This window comes from Ursus arctos, chromosome X, assembly GCF_023065955.2.
Source record: "Ursus arctos isolate Adak ecotype North America chromosome X, UrsArc2.0, whole genome shotgun sequence".
NCBI classification, from domain to species: Eukaryota; Metazoa; Chordata; class Mammalia; order Carnivora; family Ursidae; genus Ursus; species Ursus arctos.
In genome coordinates, this window is record NC_079873.1 from 57,094,481 (window position 1) to 57,111,019 (window position 16,539).

The following is a 16,539-nucleotide window of genomic DNA, read 5'->3' on the forward strand; positions in this document are numbered from 1 at the left end:
TTTTTTAATTGAGCACACAATACTTTATAATTTAAAAAAAATTCCCTTTTGGAAGGATGAATAAATCAGATGACATCCAGAATTCTGACTTGGGTAACTGGTGGTACCATGGACTAATATGGGAAATAGAGGAGTGGTTTTGGAGAGAAAGTGGTCACGTTCCGTTTGGGCTGTGTTGTATTGAGGTGGAGCATCCAAGTGAAGACTCAGTAGATAGTTGGCTATATACATGTCCTAAGCTCAGAAGGGAAGTCATTACTGTAAACATGGATATTTTTCAGATCATCAGCAGATAACAGTAGAAGTAGATGAGCTCAAGTAGGGACTAGGAGTATATTCCTTGAACCCCTGATACTGTATGTAAAATATGGTTGTATGTTTTTCTAGGTAGAAAGACCATAGTTTTATCAGATTACTAAAGTTGTATGTAACCCCAAAAAGTTAAGACCCACTGTTTAGTTGAGAGAGAATGTGAGAGGAGAATAGACTTGACAAATTCCAACATTTAAGGGATCAGGTGAGAATACTAAGGAGTGACTGGAATGAAAGAAGGCGCCCCTACCAAATTATTTTATTCTCATTTTTTAAAAAGATGTTATTTATTTGAGAGAGAGAACACGAGCTGGGGGAGAGGTAGAGGGAGAGGCACAAGCAGACTCCGCACTGAGCAGGGAGGCTGACGTGGGGCTCGATCCCAGGACCCTGAGATCATGACCTGAGCCAAAATCAAGAGTTGGATGCTTAATCGACTGAGCCACCCAGGCGCCCCCAAATTTATTTTATATCATCCCCCAACCTCCATCTTCAAATACAGTTGCTGATGAAGGGAGGTGTACTACACTATATATATATTACCTTACTTTTTTTTTTAATGTTTTTTTATTATGTTAGTCACCATACAGTACATCCCCGGTTTCCGATGTAAAGTTCAATGATTCATTAGTTGCGTATAACACCCAGTGCACCATGCAATACGTGCCCTCCTTACTACCCATCACTGGTCTATCCCATTCCCCCACCCCCCTCTCCTCTGAGGCCCTCAGTTTGTTTCTTATAGTCCATAGTCTCTCATGCTTCATTCCCCCTTCTGATTACCCCCCCTTTCTTTATCCCTTTCTTCCCCTACCGATCTTCCTAGTTCTTATGTTCCATAGATGAGAGAAATCATATGATAATTGTCTTTTTAAAGCATGGGGGCTGGTGAGGGATGAAACTAAAGCTAAGAGAGGCTTGATAGATTGGGAAATAGGAGCTAATGGGCTTATAGGCTTATAAGTTTCCTTGAGGTCAGAGGGAATGAAAAAAAACTGGACAGATACGACGCTGTGATTAAAAAGTAGGATACTGGAATTGAAACTTTCGGAAGTGAATCTGTTTTCAGTTAAAGACAACATTCTGGTTACAGCCTTGGATATGTTTGGCTAGAGTGGAGCTGCAAACCACGGGCATGAAATTAGCAAGGAGTTTGGATGGGTAGTACAGGTGAACATTAGAGTAACCCACCATGATGGGGAGGGATTTGGAGCCAAGAGGGAGACTCCGCCAGGTGTGTAGGTCCTTGGTGAATGTGAGTAGGTTCGTGATGGTGAGTAGAGATGAAGAGCAGCGATCTCAAACTCAGGTGGCTTTGCCGGGGCCAGGCAAGTAATGTAAATGAGGTGGGCCAGGTGTGGATTGTAGTAAGTTAGAAGAGTACATACTCCATCTAAAGAGTCATCTATTTCATTTGATTGTTGTCCTAAGGAAATTAGTATAGTGTTGCTTGGTAGTCTTAATTTTTCAAGAGAAGCGAAAATGTGGATTTTTGTGTGTGGCATTTCCCAAGTTTTACATATTTACTAATAACTTGAAATTAAAAAAAAAGTTCTCTGGGCAAGTTGAAAAGCTCTCTGTAGGTCAAGTCTAGCTCCAAGACTGTTGGTTTTCAGCCTCTGGCACAGTAGGGAACAAGTCTCAAAGTAGGGGGGATTTTTTTTCCCAAGGGGGAGTAGATAATGATTTGGTAGCCGCAGTGGACAGCCTTGAAGGCTGACTTTTTCCCCTTCTAAACAAGTTGATGCGAGTATAAGAAACTTCGGACTAGGGCTATAAGGGTTCATAGTGTCCTGTGATACAAAATGTGACGTCTTTTGTCCTAAAAGGACGTCAGTCATGGAGTTGAAGGCCACATACCAGATGTTTCCTACTCTCAGGTACCATAAACAAAATAATACTTTTGTTTAAAATTTTGTTGATCTGGTCAGATTTGAACATGCTTCTGTTTTTAATTAATAGTAATAGGGTCCACATAGGGTCTATTCCCTACCAAAGTTAGTAGAACAGTATATCTAGTTAACATTGACTCTTGCCATTCTGATCCTTCACACGTAGTATCATACTACATATAAGCATATTTCTGTAGCATTTTCTAAAACTCTGTCAACTTATCCTGTATTTATTACCATGTGTATGTGTGCATACAGTATGTAACCAGAATGCTAGCGCCGAGGGCTCCTTAGGCAGCAAGTGGAAGGTAAGTAGCGCTGCATATACAAGTGCGCCTGGAAGGGTGCAGGACGTGTCACAGGACTCTTGTACTTAAGTGGCAGTGATGGGCTGCACACTTGTACCAGAGTCCAAGCCCTTATGCCTTCCAGCTACCACATAGGTACTGAATCAGAATCAGTCTCAGAGCCTCTCTTCATGTTCAAGTAGCATTTGAAAAGAGCATTAATAATCAGGGAAACCCCAAACTTGGGATTGGAGCTATTTGCAGTAGTCTCAGAAGGCACATAACATTTCATGTCTGTGAAAAGAGAGCGGCGTATAGATCAAGAAATCCCTTCTGAAAAACACAACCCAAACTTCTTGTCAGTCTTTACAAAACCGTAAGGCCATAAGTTGTTGGTAGAGGTAAGTTAGTACTTAATGTTTGGTCATATTTGAAGTGAACTGCATCGTCTCTACCAGTAGGTGATGCCAAGTTATTCATATTTCTTTTCCCAAAGAATTTCCTAGCAAGTTCCTCCTCTAGTGCTCTTCGAACCAAAAATCAACTCTGATGAGAAGCCATCTTCATGGTAGGCCTAGGATAGGTAGATCATGTGTCGTTAAACCTGAGAGCCTGAACTTACAGAATGCTCAGTGGGGACCCTACAATCTCAATCAGATATAAAGTAACTTTACAAAAAGCAAAAAACAAAAAACTCCTGGGAGGGTTTTTTTTTTCCCTCCCCACTTTCTTTTAAGTAACTCCCAACCGTGTGTGAGCTCTGGTAGTTCTGCTTATAGGACCCTTGTGGAATCTCATTCTCAACAGGTGCAGGTTAGTATTCAGCCAAAGACTCAAGGGAGCCTCTCTGCGGAGCTTCAGTTATTTTTCTGTGGAGCTCCCTCCTCTCCAGTTCTCCCCTGCAGTTTCCAGCTATCTTAGCCTCCGATGCTGGTATTTGTCTCTGGGGCTTTGTGAGACTGCTGTGCCTTGCTTGGCTTCAGTAGAAAGCTAAGGCCAATTGTACAGCCCTCCTCCTTTATTTCCCTTCTCTCAGGGATCATAGGCCCACACTTTTTGTTGGTCAGTGTTTGAAAACAGCTGTTTCATAGCAGGCCAGTGGCAGTTATTCCATCTAGAAGGTCTTTTAATTTTATTTGTGGTGTTTTCTGACATAGAAACTTACTTTTTTAAAGTGAAGTATAGTTAACGTGTAGTGTTATATTAGTTTCAGGTATATAGTAGGATTCAAACAGTTCTATACATTTCTCAGTGCTCTCATCAAGATAAGTGCACTCTTTAATCCCCATCACCTGTTTCACCCATCCCCAAACCCACCTCTCCTCTGGCAAGCAGCGGTTTGCTCTATTTAAGAGTCTGGTTTTTTGTTTGTCTTTTTCTTTGTTCTTTTGTTTCTTAAATTCTACATATGAGTGAAATCATATGGTGTTTGTCTTTCTCTGACTGGCTTGTTTCACTTAGCCTTATACTCTCTAGCTCCATCCATGCCGTTGCAAATGGCAAGATTTCATTCTTTTTTATGGCTGAGTAATATTCCGTGTGTGTGTGGTATGTGTGTATGTATCACACATCTTTTTTATCCATTCATCTATGGATGGACACTTGGGCTGCTTCCATATCTTGGCTGTTCTAAATAATGCTGCAATAAACATAGGGCTGCATATATTTTTTCAAATTCATGTTTTCATTTTCTTTGGGTCCATAGACACATGAAAAGACATTACTAATCATCAGGGAAATGCAGATCAAAACCCCAATGAAACATCGCCTTACACCTGTCGGAATATCTAAAATCAAAAACATAAGAAACAGTAAGTGTTGGTGAGGATGTGGAGGAGAAGGAGCCTTTGTGCATTCTTGGTGGGAATGCAAATTGGTTATAGGCATTGTGGAAACAGTATGGAGCTTCCTCAACAAATATAAATACCATATGATCCAGTAATTCCACTATTGGGTATGTACCCAGAGAAAATGAGAACTTCATTTTTATGTAGTTATGTTTATCAGTCTTTTCCTTTATGATTTCTGTCTTTGGTATAATTGTTTAAAAGCTCTCCCCTACCCCTAAGATATCCAACTATGTTCTCTTCCAGTACCTATCATATTTTAGATACTCAAATGTTTATTGATTTTTAAAAATAGATTCTATGGTATAAGGTAAAAATCTAACTTATTTTCTCTTCCAGATGATTAGCCAAAGTGTCCCAAGTTCTATTTACGGAATAGTCTGTCCTTTCCTGCTAAATGAAGTGATACCTTTATCATGTACTAAATTCTTATATATTCCTGAACCTATTTGGGGGTTTTCTATTCGCTTTTATTTATTTGTCTAATCTGCAGTATTATCACCAGATAGTATCACTGTGATCATCACTCAGACTTTATAATTTTAAATTCCTTGGCTTTCTTTGCTCAATTATTAAATAAACTCTGGATCATTTTTGTTAGATTCTAACTTGTCCCCAAATAAGTAGTATTGAAATCTTATTTAATGTATGGATTTAATGTGGAGAGTGTTTATCTTTATAATACTACATTTCTCTATCTAGGAACTTACATTTTTTTTTTCATTTATTCACATTTTCTTTTACGTCCTCAATAAAGAAAGGCTACTAGTTTTCTTTGGATAATTTCTAGGTATCTTTAGTTTGTTCCTACACATAGATCTTATAGTTTTTGTTGCTTTTGAGCATCTGTCTTTTTGTTGTTTAAGTTTATTCCTAGGCAGTTTAAAAGTTTTGCTGCTATTGTACATGTGTTCTTTTTTCCCTGACTGGCTATTAAATCTCAAGTTCTCAGTCAGTTTGCAAATGAGTAGGTGATTCAGTATTGTTCATAGGTAAATATAATGCTTACACTATTTCCACATATTAGTGTCTAAGTCTGTCTTATGAGACTACTCTGTAAGATTGGCCAGGAGTATATAAGGTTCTTTTTTTTAGTCTCTCAGTGACCTTCTTTAGATTGGGGCCAAGATACACATATTCTTGTGTGAAGTTTCAGTCTCTCGCATCATTGAAGAGAATAAAATCTCTCTCAATCCAGCTTCAGTCTCTTGCTGCCATTCTTGCTCTTCCTCTTCTTCACAGCAAGACTTTTTTTAAAATTCTGGTAAAATGTACACAACATAAAAATTCACCTTTTTAACCATTTTTAAGTGTATAGTTCAGTGGCATTAAGTACATTAAAAATGTTGTGCAACCATCACCGCCATCCATTTCCAGAACTTTTTTATCACCCCATAACAAACTCTGTATCCATTAAACAAAAATCCTATTCTCCCATTTCCCCCAGCCCTTGGCAACTTCTATTCTCCTCTGTCTGTAAATTTGCCTCTTCTAGGTGCCTCATGTAAGTGGAATCAGAGTATATGGAATATTTGTCCTTTTGTGTCAGGCTTACTTCATTTAGCAGAATGTTTTCAAGGTTCATTCATATTGTAGCATGATCCGAATTTTTTTTTTAATAAATACATCTCTCTCTTGTTCTTTACCTTCCATTCATGCCTCATTTAGCCTTAATTTGGCTTCTGCCTTGTCCAACACACCAAGTGAATAGGATCACATAATTGCCAGATACGGTTGGCACTTTTCAGTCATTATCTTGGCCTTACCCCCAGTATTTGACTTCACTGACCATTCCTTCCTTGAAACTGTATTATGATTGGCTTTGTAATTTTTAGCACTTACATTCCTCCTACCTGGTAGATCATTCCTTTTCAGTCTCCTTTGCTGAATGTTCTTTTGCCTATTCCTCTAACTTCAGCAGCCACCTCTTTCTTGGTAACTCTCAGTTTTATTCTGAGCAAAGATCTAAATCCCCATCCACCTGCTGAGTCTTTCCTCTTGGATGTCCCCGTGGAACTTCAAACATACCTCTCACACTGAATGTTCTTCTCTATTCCAACTTCCCCCCTCCATCCTTTACTCAACTCAGTCCTTTAACGGTTTCCAGTCTGGGTTTAATGGGGGCACTGGTGTTACCCAGTAGCTCTGCCTAGAAACCTCAGAGTTGTTTTTACTTCTTTCCCTTGAATAAATCTCCGACTTCCAGTATATCACTAAAGCCCTCATTATATTTTGCCTGGATTATTACAGTAAATAGTCACCTGGCTAATGTTCCATCCTCTAGACTTACTAGCCTGTCATTCACATTCCTGTCAGACCTCTTTCTTATTAGAAAGGTCAAACAGTGTGAAAATATGTAAAATTAAACATTAAAGTTTCTGCCTATTCTGCTACCCCAATCTCTCATAGTTTCATTCCCCAGAGGTAATACGTATCCTTTCTATGCTTTTTTTCTGTACTTGAATAAAACGTTTAACAATGATGGGGTTTTTTAAATTTTGTTTTTGCAAGAATTGCCGTTTTTATAGGTAATTACTCTGTAAGTTGCTCTTTGCTCGTGAGTATATCATGATTGTTTTTGAAATACAAAAATAGGGAGAGTCCTGTGTACCCTTCACCCAGCTTTCTCCAGGGGTGACATCTTACATACCTATAGTTCAGTATTAAAGCCAGGATAATTGGTTTGGTACATTACCATTAACTAGATTACAGACCTTATTTGGTTTGTACTTTTTTTTAGAAAATCTATGTTCATTTGTGTGTGTATGTACAACTTCATACAGCTTATGCCATCATGTAGCCACCACTGCAGTCAAGATTTAGAACTGTTCTGTCACCACAGAAGAACTCGCTGATGCTACCTCTCTGTATCCACATCCCCCCACGTGCATCTACCACTGTCTTGTCCCTTGGCAACCACTTAACTGTTACTCATCTTTATAGTTTTGACATTTGAGCATGTTTGTTTTTTGTTTTTGTTTAATTTTATTTACATTCAGTTAACACATAGTGTATTACTGGTTTCAGGGGTAGAGTTCAGTGATTTATCAATCTTACACAACACCCAGTGCTCATTACGTCATGTGCCCTCCTTAATGCCCATCACCCAGTTACCCCATCCCCCCACCCCCTCCGCACCAGCAACCCTCAGTTTGTTTCCTGTGGTTAAGACTCTCTTTTGGTTTGTCTCTCTCTCTGATTTCGTCTTGTTTTATCTTTCCCTCCCTTCCTCTGTGCTCCTCTGTTTTGTTTCTTAAATTCCACATATGAGTGAGATCATATGATAATTGTCTTTCTCTGATTATTTTGCTTAGCATAATACTCTCTAGTTCCGTCCAGGTCATTGCAAGTGGCAAGATTTCATTTGCTTTTGATGAATGAGTAGTATTCCATTTGTGTGTGTGTGTGTGTGTGTGTGTGTGTGTGTATATATACACATACAACATCTTCTTTGTCCATTCATCTGTCAGTGGACATCTGGGCTCTTTTCATAGTTTGGCTATTATTGTAGACATTGCTGCTATAAACATTGAGGTGCGGGTTCCCCTTTGAATCACTACATTTGTATCTTTGGGGTAAATACCTAGTAGTGCAATTGCTGGGTCATAGGGTAGCTCTATTTTGAACTTTTTGAGGAATCTTCATACTGTTTCCCAGAGTGGCTGCACCAGTTTGCATTCCCACCGGCAGTGTAAGAGGGTTCCCCTTTCTCCACATCCTCGCCAGCATTTGTTTCCTGCCTTGTTAATTTCAGACATTCTGACTGATGTGAGGTGGTATCTCGTTGTGGTTTTGATTTGTATTTCACTGATGCCAATATATTAACATGTTCAGATGTTCAACATCACTCAGGATCTGAGCATGTTAATATGAATAATACTAGTTTTGACATGGACTTTTTCACTAAGCATAATCGTCTTGAGATCTGTTCAAATTGTTAAATGTGTCAATAGTTCATTTTTTCAGATTGTTGAGTAACGTTCCTCGTGCCAGAGTTTGTTCAGCCATTCACTCAGGGAAGGACTGTCAAGTTTCCAGTACTTTGTAATGTAAATAAAGCTGCCGTGAACATTTGTGTACAGGGTTTTGTATGAGTATAAATTTTCATTTCCCAGGGATAAATGCCCAAGAGGATGATGGTAAACATATGTTTTGTAAGAAACTGCCAAACTCTTTTCCCGTGTGTCTGTACCATTTTAAATTCCTACAAGCAATGTATGAATGATCCAGTTTGTCTTTAGTATTTAGTATTATCCTTGTTGGTTTTTTTTTTCCATTTTAGTCATTCTTTAATCTCACTGTGGCTTTCCTTTGCATTTCCCTAATGGCTGTTGATGTTAAATATCTTTTCTTATGCTTATGTGCCATCCGTGTATTTTCTTTGTTGAGGTGTCTGTTCATTTCTTTGCCCCAGTTTTAATTGTGCTGCTTTCTTTGTGTGTGTGCTCTGTTTTCTTAATGAGTTTTGAGGATTCTTTATTTTAGGTACTTGTTCTTTATTATATGTATGATTTTTAAAAATTTGCATTTTTAAAAATAAAATCAAAATGTATTGAAGTATAGTTGACGTAGTGTTATATTAGTTTCAGGTGTATAACATAGCAAATCAACAATTCTGTACGTTATGCTGTGCTCACTATGTAAGTGTAGTTACCACCTATCATCATCAGAACATTATTATAATATTATTGACTATATTCCCAGTGCTATACTTTTTATCCCCATGACTAATTTCTTTTAAAACTGAGTGTTGGCAAGGATGTGGAGAGAAAAGAACCCTCGTGCGCTGTTAGTGGGAATGTAAATTGGTGCAGCCACTGTGGAAAACAGTAAGGTTCCTCAAAAAATTAAAAATAGAAATACCGTACAATCCCATAATTCCACTGCTAATTACTTACCCAAAGAAAATGAAAACAGTAATTTGAAAAGATACGTGGACCCTTATGTTTATTGCAACAGTATTTACAATAGCTAAGAGATGGAAGAGATCAGGTAGATGTATGGTTTACGAAGATTTTCTCCCGGTCTGTGTCTTCTCAGTCTCTTGACAGTATCTTTGGAAGAACAGAAATGTTTAATTTTGATAAAGTCCAGTTTATCAATTTTTTTTTATGGGGTACTCTTCTGGCATATCTCTAGGAAGTCTGCTTAACCCTAGGTCACAAAGGTTTTCTTTTTTCCTCTTATATTTTCTTTTAAAAGTTTATAGTTTTAGTGTTTCACATTTAAATCCATAATCCATTTTGAATTAATTTTTGTATATGGTATGAGGTTTTGGTTGAGATTCATTTTGTTTTGCCTATGGATGTCCAGTTCATTTCATTTGTTGGGAAAGCTGTCCTTTCTCCATTGTTTTTGGGCACCTTTGTCAAGAATCAGTTCAGTGTGTGGGTCTATTTCCAGGTTTATTTTGTTCCATTGATCTGTGTATCTATCCCTCTGCACAGTACAACGATTATTGTAGCTATACGGTAAGTCTTGTCATCAGGTAGAGTGATTCCTCTCATTTTATTCTTTCATAAATTCTTTTCTTAATCTTTTGCCTTTCCACATAAATTTTAGAAGAGTATTTATGTCTACAGAAAAAGTCTTGCTGGGATTTGATAAGAATTGAGGTAAACATATAGATCAGTTTTGGGGGAAATTGACATAGTTATTGATTCTGTCTTATTGTTAGTACATATTGCTCTCTCATTCTTTTTAATGTATTCCATAGCATAGATATATGTATCTTATTTAACTATCCCCCTGTTGGGTATTTAAAGTATTTCTTTAACGCTGGCTTGTGAACAGCTTTTCACTATTTTTCTATTTCGTTGATATAATTGTGCTCTTATAGGAGTATTTTTGTAGGAAATTTTGATCTGTGTTCTAAAAATGTGTTCTAAAAATCTGTATACCTATTTATAGTGAAAAACAACAGTAAGGAGAATGCCTGTTTCCCTATAACCTCTACAACATCGGGAATTATCAATGTTTAAAAATCTTTGCTGATGAAATTATTTCTGTAAAATTCAAGTATATAACTTAAACTAAATTTTTCCATCTTAAAAAATTACATGCTTGTTTCAAAAAAAAAAAAAATACCAAACCATACAGTATTGTGGTAAGTGAAAAGGAAAAATCTTCTGTTTTTTTCCTTTTCCTATCCCGTTCTCCAGGGTTGGCCACTGTCAGGTTTGGTGTGAAGCATTATGGACCTTTTTCTATACATACCGTATGCTTTTTCTTTTTTAACAAAAATCATATTTACATTCTGTTCTACAGTTTTCTTTTTTCACTTGATAATGTGTTATGGACAATTTTCATTCATGTACGTGATCTTGTTTAAGTAAAATCTGTTCATATGTGACTCAAGAGTTAAATGAATGTCATGAATGTTTCTGCAAAAAACTTCTAGATTGGCTTTCCACTTTAAAAAAAATACTGTGGCTGAAGTAGAGGGAGATTGCTCAGTGGTAACTGTCGTTTGCTTTTTCATTTTTATGAGAATACTGCTTTGTTCAAGAATTCACTTTCTACTTATATTTGTTAGGGAATAGACCTATGATGTCCATAGCTTGCTAGCCCTCTTCTCTTATGCACTGGATTGAGCTAGTAGATAGCGATATAGCAACCTGGTATAAGGCAGCATCTCACTGAAAGTCTCGTGCTTGTGCTGAGTGAGATAGTATATTATGCCAATAAGCAAATACACACCAGAATATATTAAGGCTACAACAAAGTGCACATTTAGAAAATACCATTGGGGAAAATAAAGATGATTATTTATTAAAAGAAAAAGGAGACACAAGAAAAAATAGGCTTTCTTTCAGCCCTGGAATTTCTGTACTGTATTTTCAAGGTACCTCTGTGGTGCCAGGAGAAACCAAACAAAACTTTACTGTGAGGGATACAAATCTGTGTTAACTTCCTCCATATTTATTCTTTATGTGAGCTATTGTAGTTGGTGTCATATAGAGTTGGGCCAAGAGTGTAGGAAGAAAAATGGCCACAGGTAGACTTAATGGCCTGAATTTAATAAGTGATTGCTGTAACCTTCATGAAGGCAGGAATCATGTCTGTCTTACATCCTGAGTGCTTAGGGTAATGTTTGGCACATAGTAGACACTCAGTAAATATCTGTTGAATGAACTAATGGCCAAAGGTGGCGGTGCAGTACCAGGAAGGAGTGGAGAGTGTTGCCCCAGAAGCCATGGGATTAGAGATTTAAGGAAGAAGTAAATACCAGTTGCAAATATGACACAGGGCTTCTAAGGTCAAGTATGAAAAATGTTCACCGGATTTGGCAGTTAGCATATCACAGTTGACTTGATGAGAACAAATTTAATGAAGTCTTCTTTAACATGGATCTGTTCTCTGACACATTGCTACTTGCTTTACGGTACCTTAGTACTTTGTGTAGTATTGAAATTGTGAGTGTTTGTATGATCTTCATGAGCCCATGAAAGGCATCAAGGACAAGGACCTGTTTGTTCTGTTTTTTAATTTTTACTTTGTATCACCAGAGCCTGGCACTATACTTGGCTTATAGTAAGTGCTTAAAAGTGAAGAGTCAAGGCCTATTGTGAATTTTACTCTACAGGAAAAGGTGTTTTGAAGTTGCTGTGTTGTTATTTTTCAAATAATTGTAGAGGTATGAGCTGACTGTGTTTAGCCAAGGCTGTGTATGTATTTTTTTAAGTTGCTGAATGGAATGGTGGGTCATTTGGGAAAGAAAAGCATTTTCAGGTTTTTTAAAAATTAACATACAGTGTATTATTAGTTTGAGGTAGAGTTTAGTGATTCATCAGTTGCATATAACACCCAGTGCTCATTCCATCAAGTGCCCTCCTTAATGCCCATCACCCAATTATTCCACCCCCCCACCCCCTCCTCACCAGCAACCCTCAGTTTGTTTCCTAGAGTTAAGAGTCTCTTATGGTTTGTCTCTCTCTGTTTTGATCTTATTTTAATTTTTCCTTCCCTTCCCGTATGTTTATCTGTTTTGTTCCTTAAATTCCATGTATGAGTGAAATCATACGGTATTTGTCTTTCTCTGACTTCTTTTGCTTAGCATAATACCTTCTAGTTCCATCCCTATTGTTGGAAATGGCAAGATTTCATTCTTTTTGATGACCTCTTTTTTATCCATTCGTCTGTCAGTGGACATTTGGGCTCTTTCCATTCTTTGGCTGTTGTGGACACTGCCGCTATAAACATCGGGGTGTCTGTGCCCCTTTGATTCACTATGTTTGTATCCTTTGGATGAATACCTAGTGCAATTGCTGGGTTGTAGGGTAGCTCTATTTTTAACTTTTTGAGGAATCTCCATACTGTTTTCCAGAGTGGCTGCATTTTCAGGTTCTTAGGGCTTTTCATCAGATAGGTCCTGAATGTAAATCCTACCCCTGTCCAATGAGATTTATTACCCCAGTTCCCCTATGGATAGTTTCTAGCTTCTTGAGTTTCTAGTCCAGATTCTGAGTGAGGTTCTGTTACTCTGGTTTGAGAGATCAGACCTCTTATCTTAGAAACCAAACATCTTAATTTGCATTTGATCCACATTCTACATAATGTAAAGAGCCTAGCCTACAGTCTGAAAGATTAGATTTACTTCTCTTTTTACCTTTTCTAGACCTAGTTTGAGATAAATATCTAAGAATTGAGAGAGTCCAAGCTTAATGTCTTTGGGATCTGTGGACTGTGTGTAGTTTCGTTAGGAATTAGCTGTGCGGACTTTTTTCCTCTTTTTCTGTTTCTAAATCTGGCACTGATTTTTATTTAAAAGACGCTTTCTACTGCTGCTGGGGTTTGATTTGATTTTTTAATTTTAATGATTCACACTGGAACACATGCATATCCCCCTGCACCATTCACTGTCAAGATGATACTTTATGCTTGTTTTGGCAGAGTTCTCATTTTCTTAGGAGGAAGGTTATTTTTAGTATTGGTGGAAAGATTCTCAAAGGAAATGTGAACTTAAGAGTGATTACAAATGTCCTTCTCTCCTTGGTTGTGCAGGACTGCTCACCAACTTGACTGGTATTTTTCACTGAAACCTTTCAGATAGCAATAATACTTGCTGTCCCTCTCTAACTAGAACCATGAAGCTTGTAACTTTCTTCTCACATCACTAGAGAGGTAAATTAACTTAGAAGTGACAAAAAGAATTTTCTTGATTTGGGTGGGAAATCAGCTTTCCAAAGCTGTCATTGGAATTACCACTATTTAAGGACATTTGGGTTTGAATTATATGTGATTCTGTAGTTTATGACCAATCCTTATTTGGAATGAGACAAAGTATAAATCTATTTCCTTGACAAGACATTGCAGTTGCATTGCTATGATTTAATAAGGAGAGAGAAAAAGCAAAGTATATTTGGAAAAATACTTCTTTTTGTAAATGGGTAGCTTATTCTCCTGTAGGGCACACAGTGATAATTCATAGATGGTCTTACCTTTCATCTTCATTTTTGTGTTGTTTTGGAAATTACGCTTTCAAAAATTAATTTTGGTTTTCTGTGTGGAAGTGGTGTAGTTATAGACTCCTTTGAGAGTCTGAGGAATAACGATGGATCTTCCACCCCTGAAAACTGTTACTACATACAGAATTTTGTTTACAGTTTCAGGACATTCATGGATCTCTTTCTCTCATTACCACCTCATTCAAGAATTCCTGGGATAAGAGAACATCTGGGTACCTTATCCCTTTTTTGGGGGGAGTGTACATTTATTTCTGTATTTATTGAAGTGTACTGACATACACTGTTACTCCACTGCTGTCTTTTATCAAAAGTACCTCAAAACTACTTTGCATATAGTAGAGTAACAGAGTTAAATAGCTGAACCCTCTGTAATGCTTGAGAGCACACACTGTTAAACTGAGGACACAAACAGCTAGTAATCCAAACACATGAACAGGTGTATCAGCTTATGTAAATAAGTGTGTTTTTAAAATATATTCTGGGGTTATTATTAGCGGGTGTTTCTCTAGAGTTGTATGTTGCAAAGAAAATGGGGAAGGAAGAGGTCCCATCCTCAAAATGGTTAAGAGAGAAAATTGTGCAAATGTAGAAAACTAATTTTTCCCTGTATTTTAAACGAGAGCAATGAGCTGTTAGAGGGTTAGTTTAGGTTTAGGTTTCAAAACTGAAGTCAAGTAAGGTCTAAATTCGTCATTTAGAGGCTGGACTTGTAGCCACAGGGCAAGTCCCCGCAGGTAGAAGAGTCACTGTCCCAAAGAAGCTAATGTTGCACTGGCTTGATGGAGGAGGCCTGTAGACTGTCTGTGGCCTGTTTACCCTAGCACCACGCATGGCCGTCCACATGCACCAGCTTTCCGTTAACGTCTGCAGTCTGTCTCCAGCAGTATTTTGAGGGCCAGCCTCCTGGTGGCCCTAGGAGATTAGAATTCTGGAAACTTGAGCTGCAGTCTTCTTACCACTCAAGCTGCAGTCTTCTTACCACTCAAGCTGTTCTTGGTGCTGAGCCAGCTCTCGCTGTCTTTATATGTGTCCTGAATATCTTGATGGTCGACTTTGTTTTCTTTCTTGTTTCTTTGTGTTTGGCACAGTCAGCTTGTGTGAGGATACGGTTTTTATTACATCTTTGAAAGAACAGATGTCCTAGCTGAGGTTTTAACTGAAAGAGACTTTTTTATTCGTGTAATAGCTTGTAATAATCAGGTCTGGCGTGAAAGTTGCGCATATACACGTAGTATATTTTTTATCCTTTGTATCCTAATAAATGGGTCTAATTCAGGGATCCCCTCCTCTGTGAAGCTTTTCCTAATTCCTTTTTCCCCTCTCTCTTCCCAGAATTGGCCACTTCTTCCTCTGTGCCTCTACTGGTAACCCTGTATGGATTTTCCCACTTCATTATATTTCCCTATTTGTTTATAGTCTGTCTCACTGGACTAGACCATAAGCTTCTTAAGGATGTGGTCTGTATCGTACTCCTTTCTGCCTAGCACATAGAAGGTACTCAGAAATGTTTTCCGAATGAATGAATGGGTGAGTGACCCCAGTATATTGAAGCATATTGAAGTCCGGGATTAAAAACTCAAATACCTCCAGGGTCCAGGCAGAAATGAGTTAAGCAGACCTGGTAGGGAGTATGGGAACCTGCAGAGCACAAGCCTTATCTCACAGGGGCAGCTGCTGCTCAGCTCCAGCCCATTGGTGCCCTGTAGGCATGACGACTGTGGTACCGCATCTCTTTTAAGAGAAGCCAGACATTTGGGCTTTTATATGAAATTTCTCAGTTACTAAATGTTGGCAACTAATTAAGAGTTGTCTAAAAACGTTTTATTGAGGTATAATTTACATACAAAGAAGTGTATTTGTTACGGGTGGACAGCTCGGTCTGTATTCACAGACTGAAGTGATTTTTTTATGTGGGCCAAACAAAACTGGAGTGACTTGCAAGCCACCAGTCTGCAGCTTGTGACAAAGACCGTATGGGGACCTGTATAGTCTAGTTAAGAATCACCGAATAGGTAAAAGTGTCTGAGAGTGGTGTGTAGAATTTATTTGGATTATGATTCAAAGAAATCAAATGTAAAAGAACCTTTATGAAACAATTGGTGGATTTAAATGTTGACTGGCTACTTAATAATACTAAAGAATTATTAATTATTTCAGATGTAATATAACTGGTTTGTTTTATATATATATATATAGAGAGAGAGAGAGAGAGAGATTGAGATCCAATTTTTTTAGAGCATTTAGGAAACAGTTGAGTGGAAGGTAGAGAGTTCCCATATACCCCCTACCTCCACACGTGCATAGGCTCTCCCATTATCAGCATCTGCTACCAGGGTGGTATGTTTATTACATTTGGTGAACCTACACTGACACATCATAATGATCACCCAAAGCCCATAGTTCACAGTAGAGCTCATTCTTGGTGTACATTCTGTGGGTTTCAACAAATGTATAATGATACATATCTACCATTATCATATGTAGTTATTTTTTAGAAGAGTCCTCAGAGACACATACTAAAACAATTTATGGGTGAAATAAATGAATTGGTGCTGGAATTCACTTCAAAATAATTTGGGAGGAGTGTAAAAGTTGAGGTGTAAATGAAACAGGATTGACCATGTGTTGACAATCATTGAAGCTGGGTAGTGGGTACTCATCCTATTAGTGTCTCTGTTTTTGTATGCATTTGAACTTCTCCACCTCCAGAAGTAGAGCCAGAGTCGAAGATAAA

General features: G+C 37.9%; 1 protein-coding gene across 11 annotated transcripts in view; it reads left to right on the forward strand.

The window, feature by feature from the left end:
* TAF1 (TATA-box binding protein associated factor 1) overlaps window positions 1-16,539 on the forward strand; it is a 69,572-nt gene that overhangs the window by 41,989 nt on the left and 11,044 nt on the right. The window lies entirely within an intron of this gene.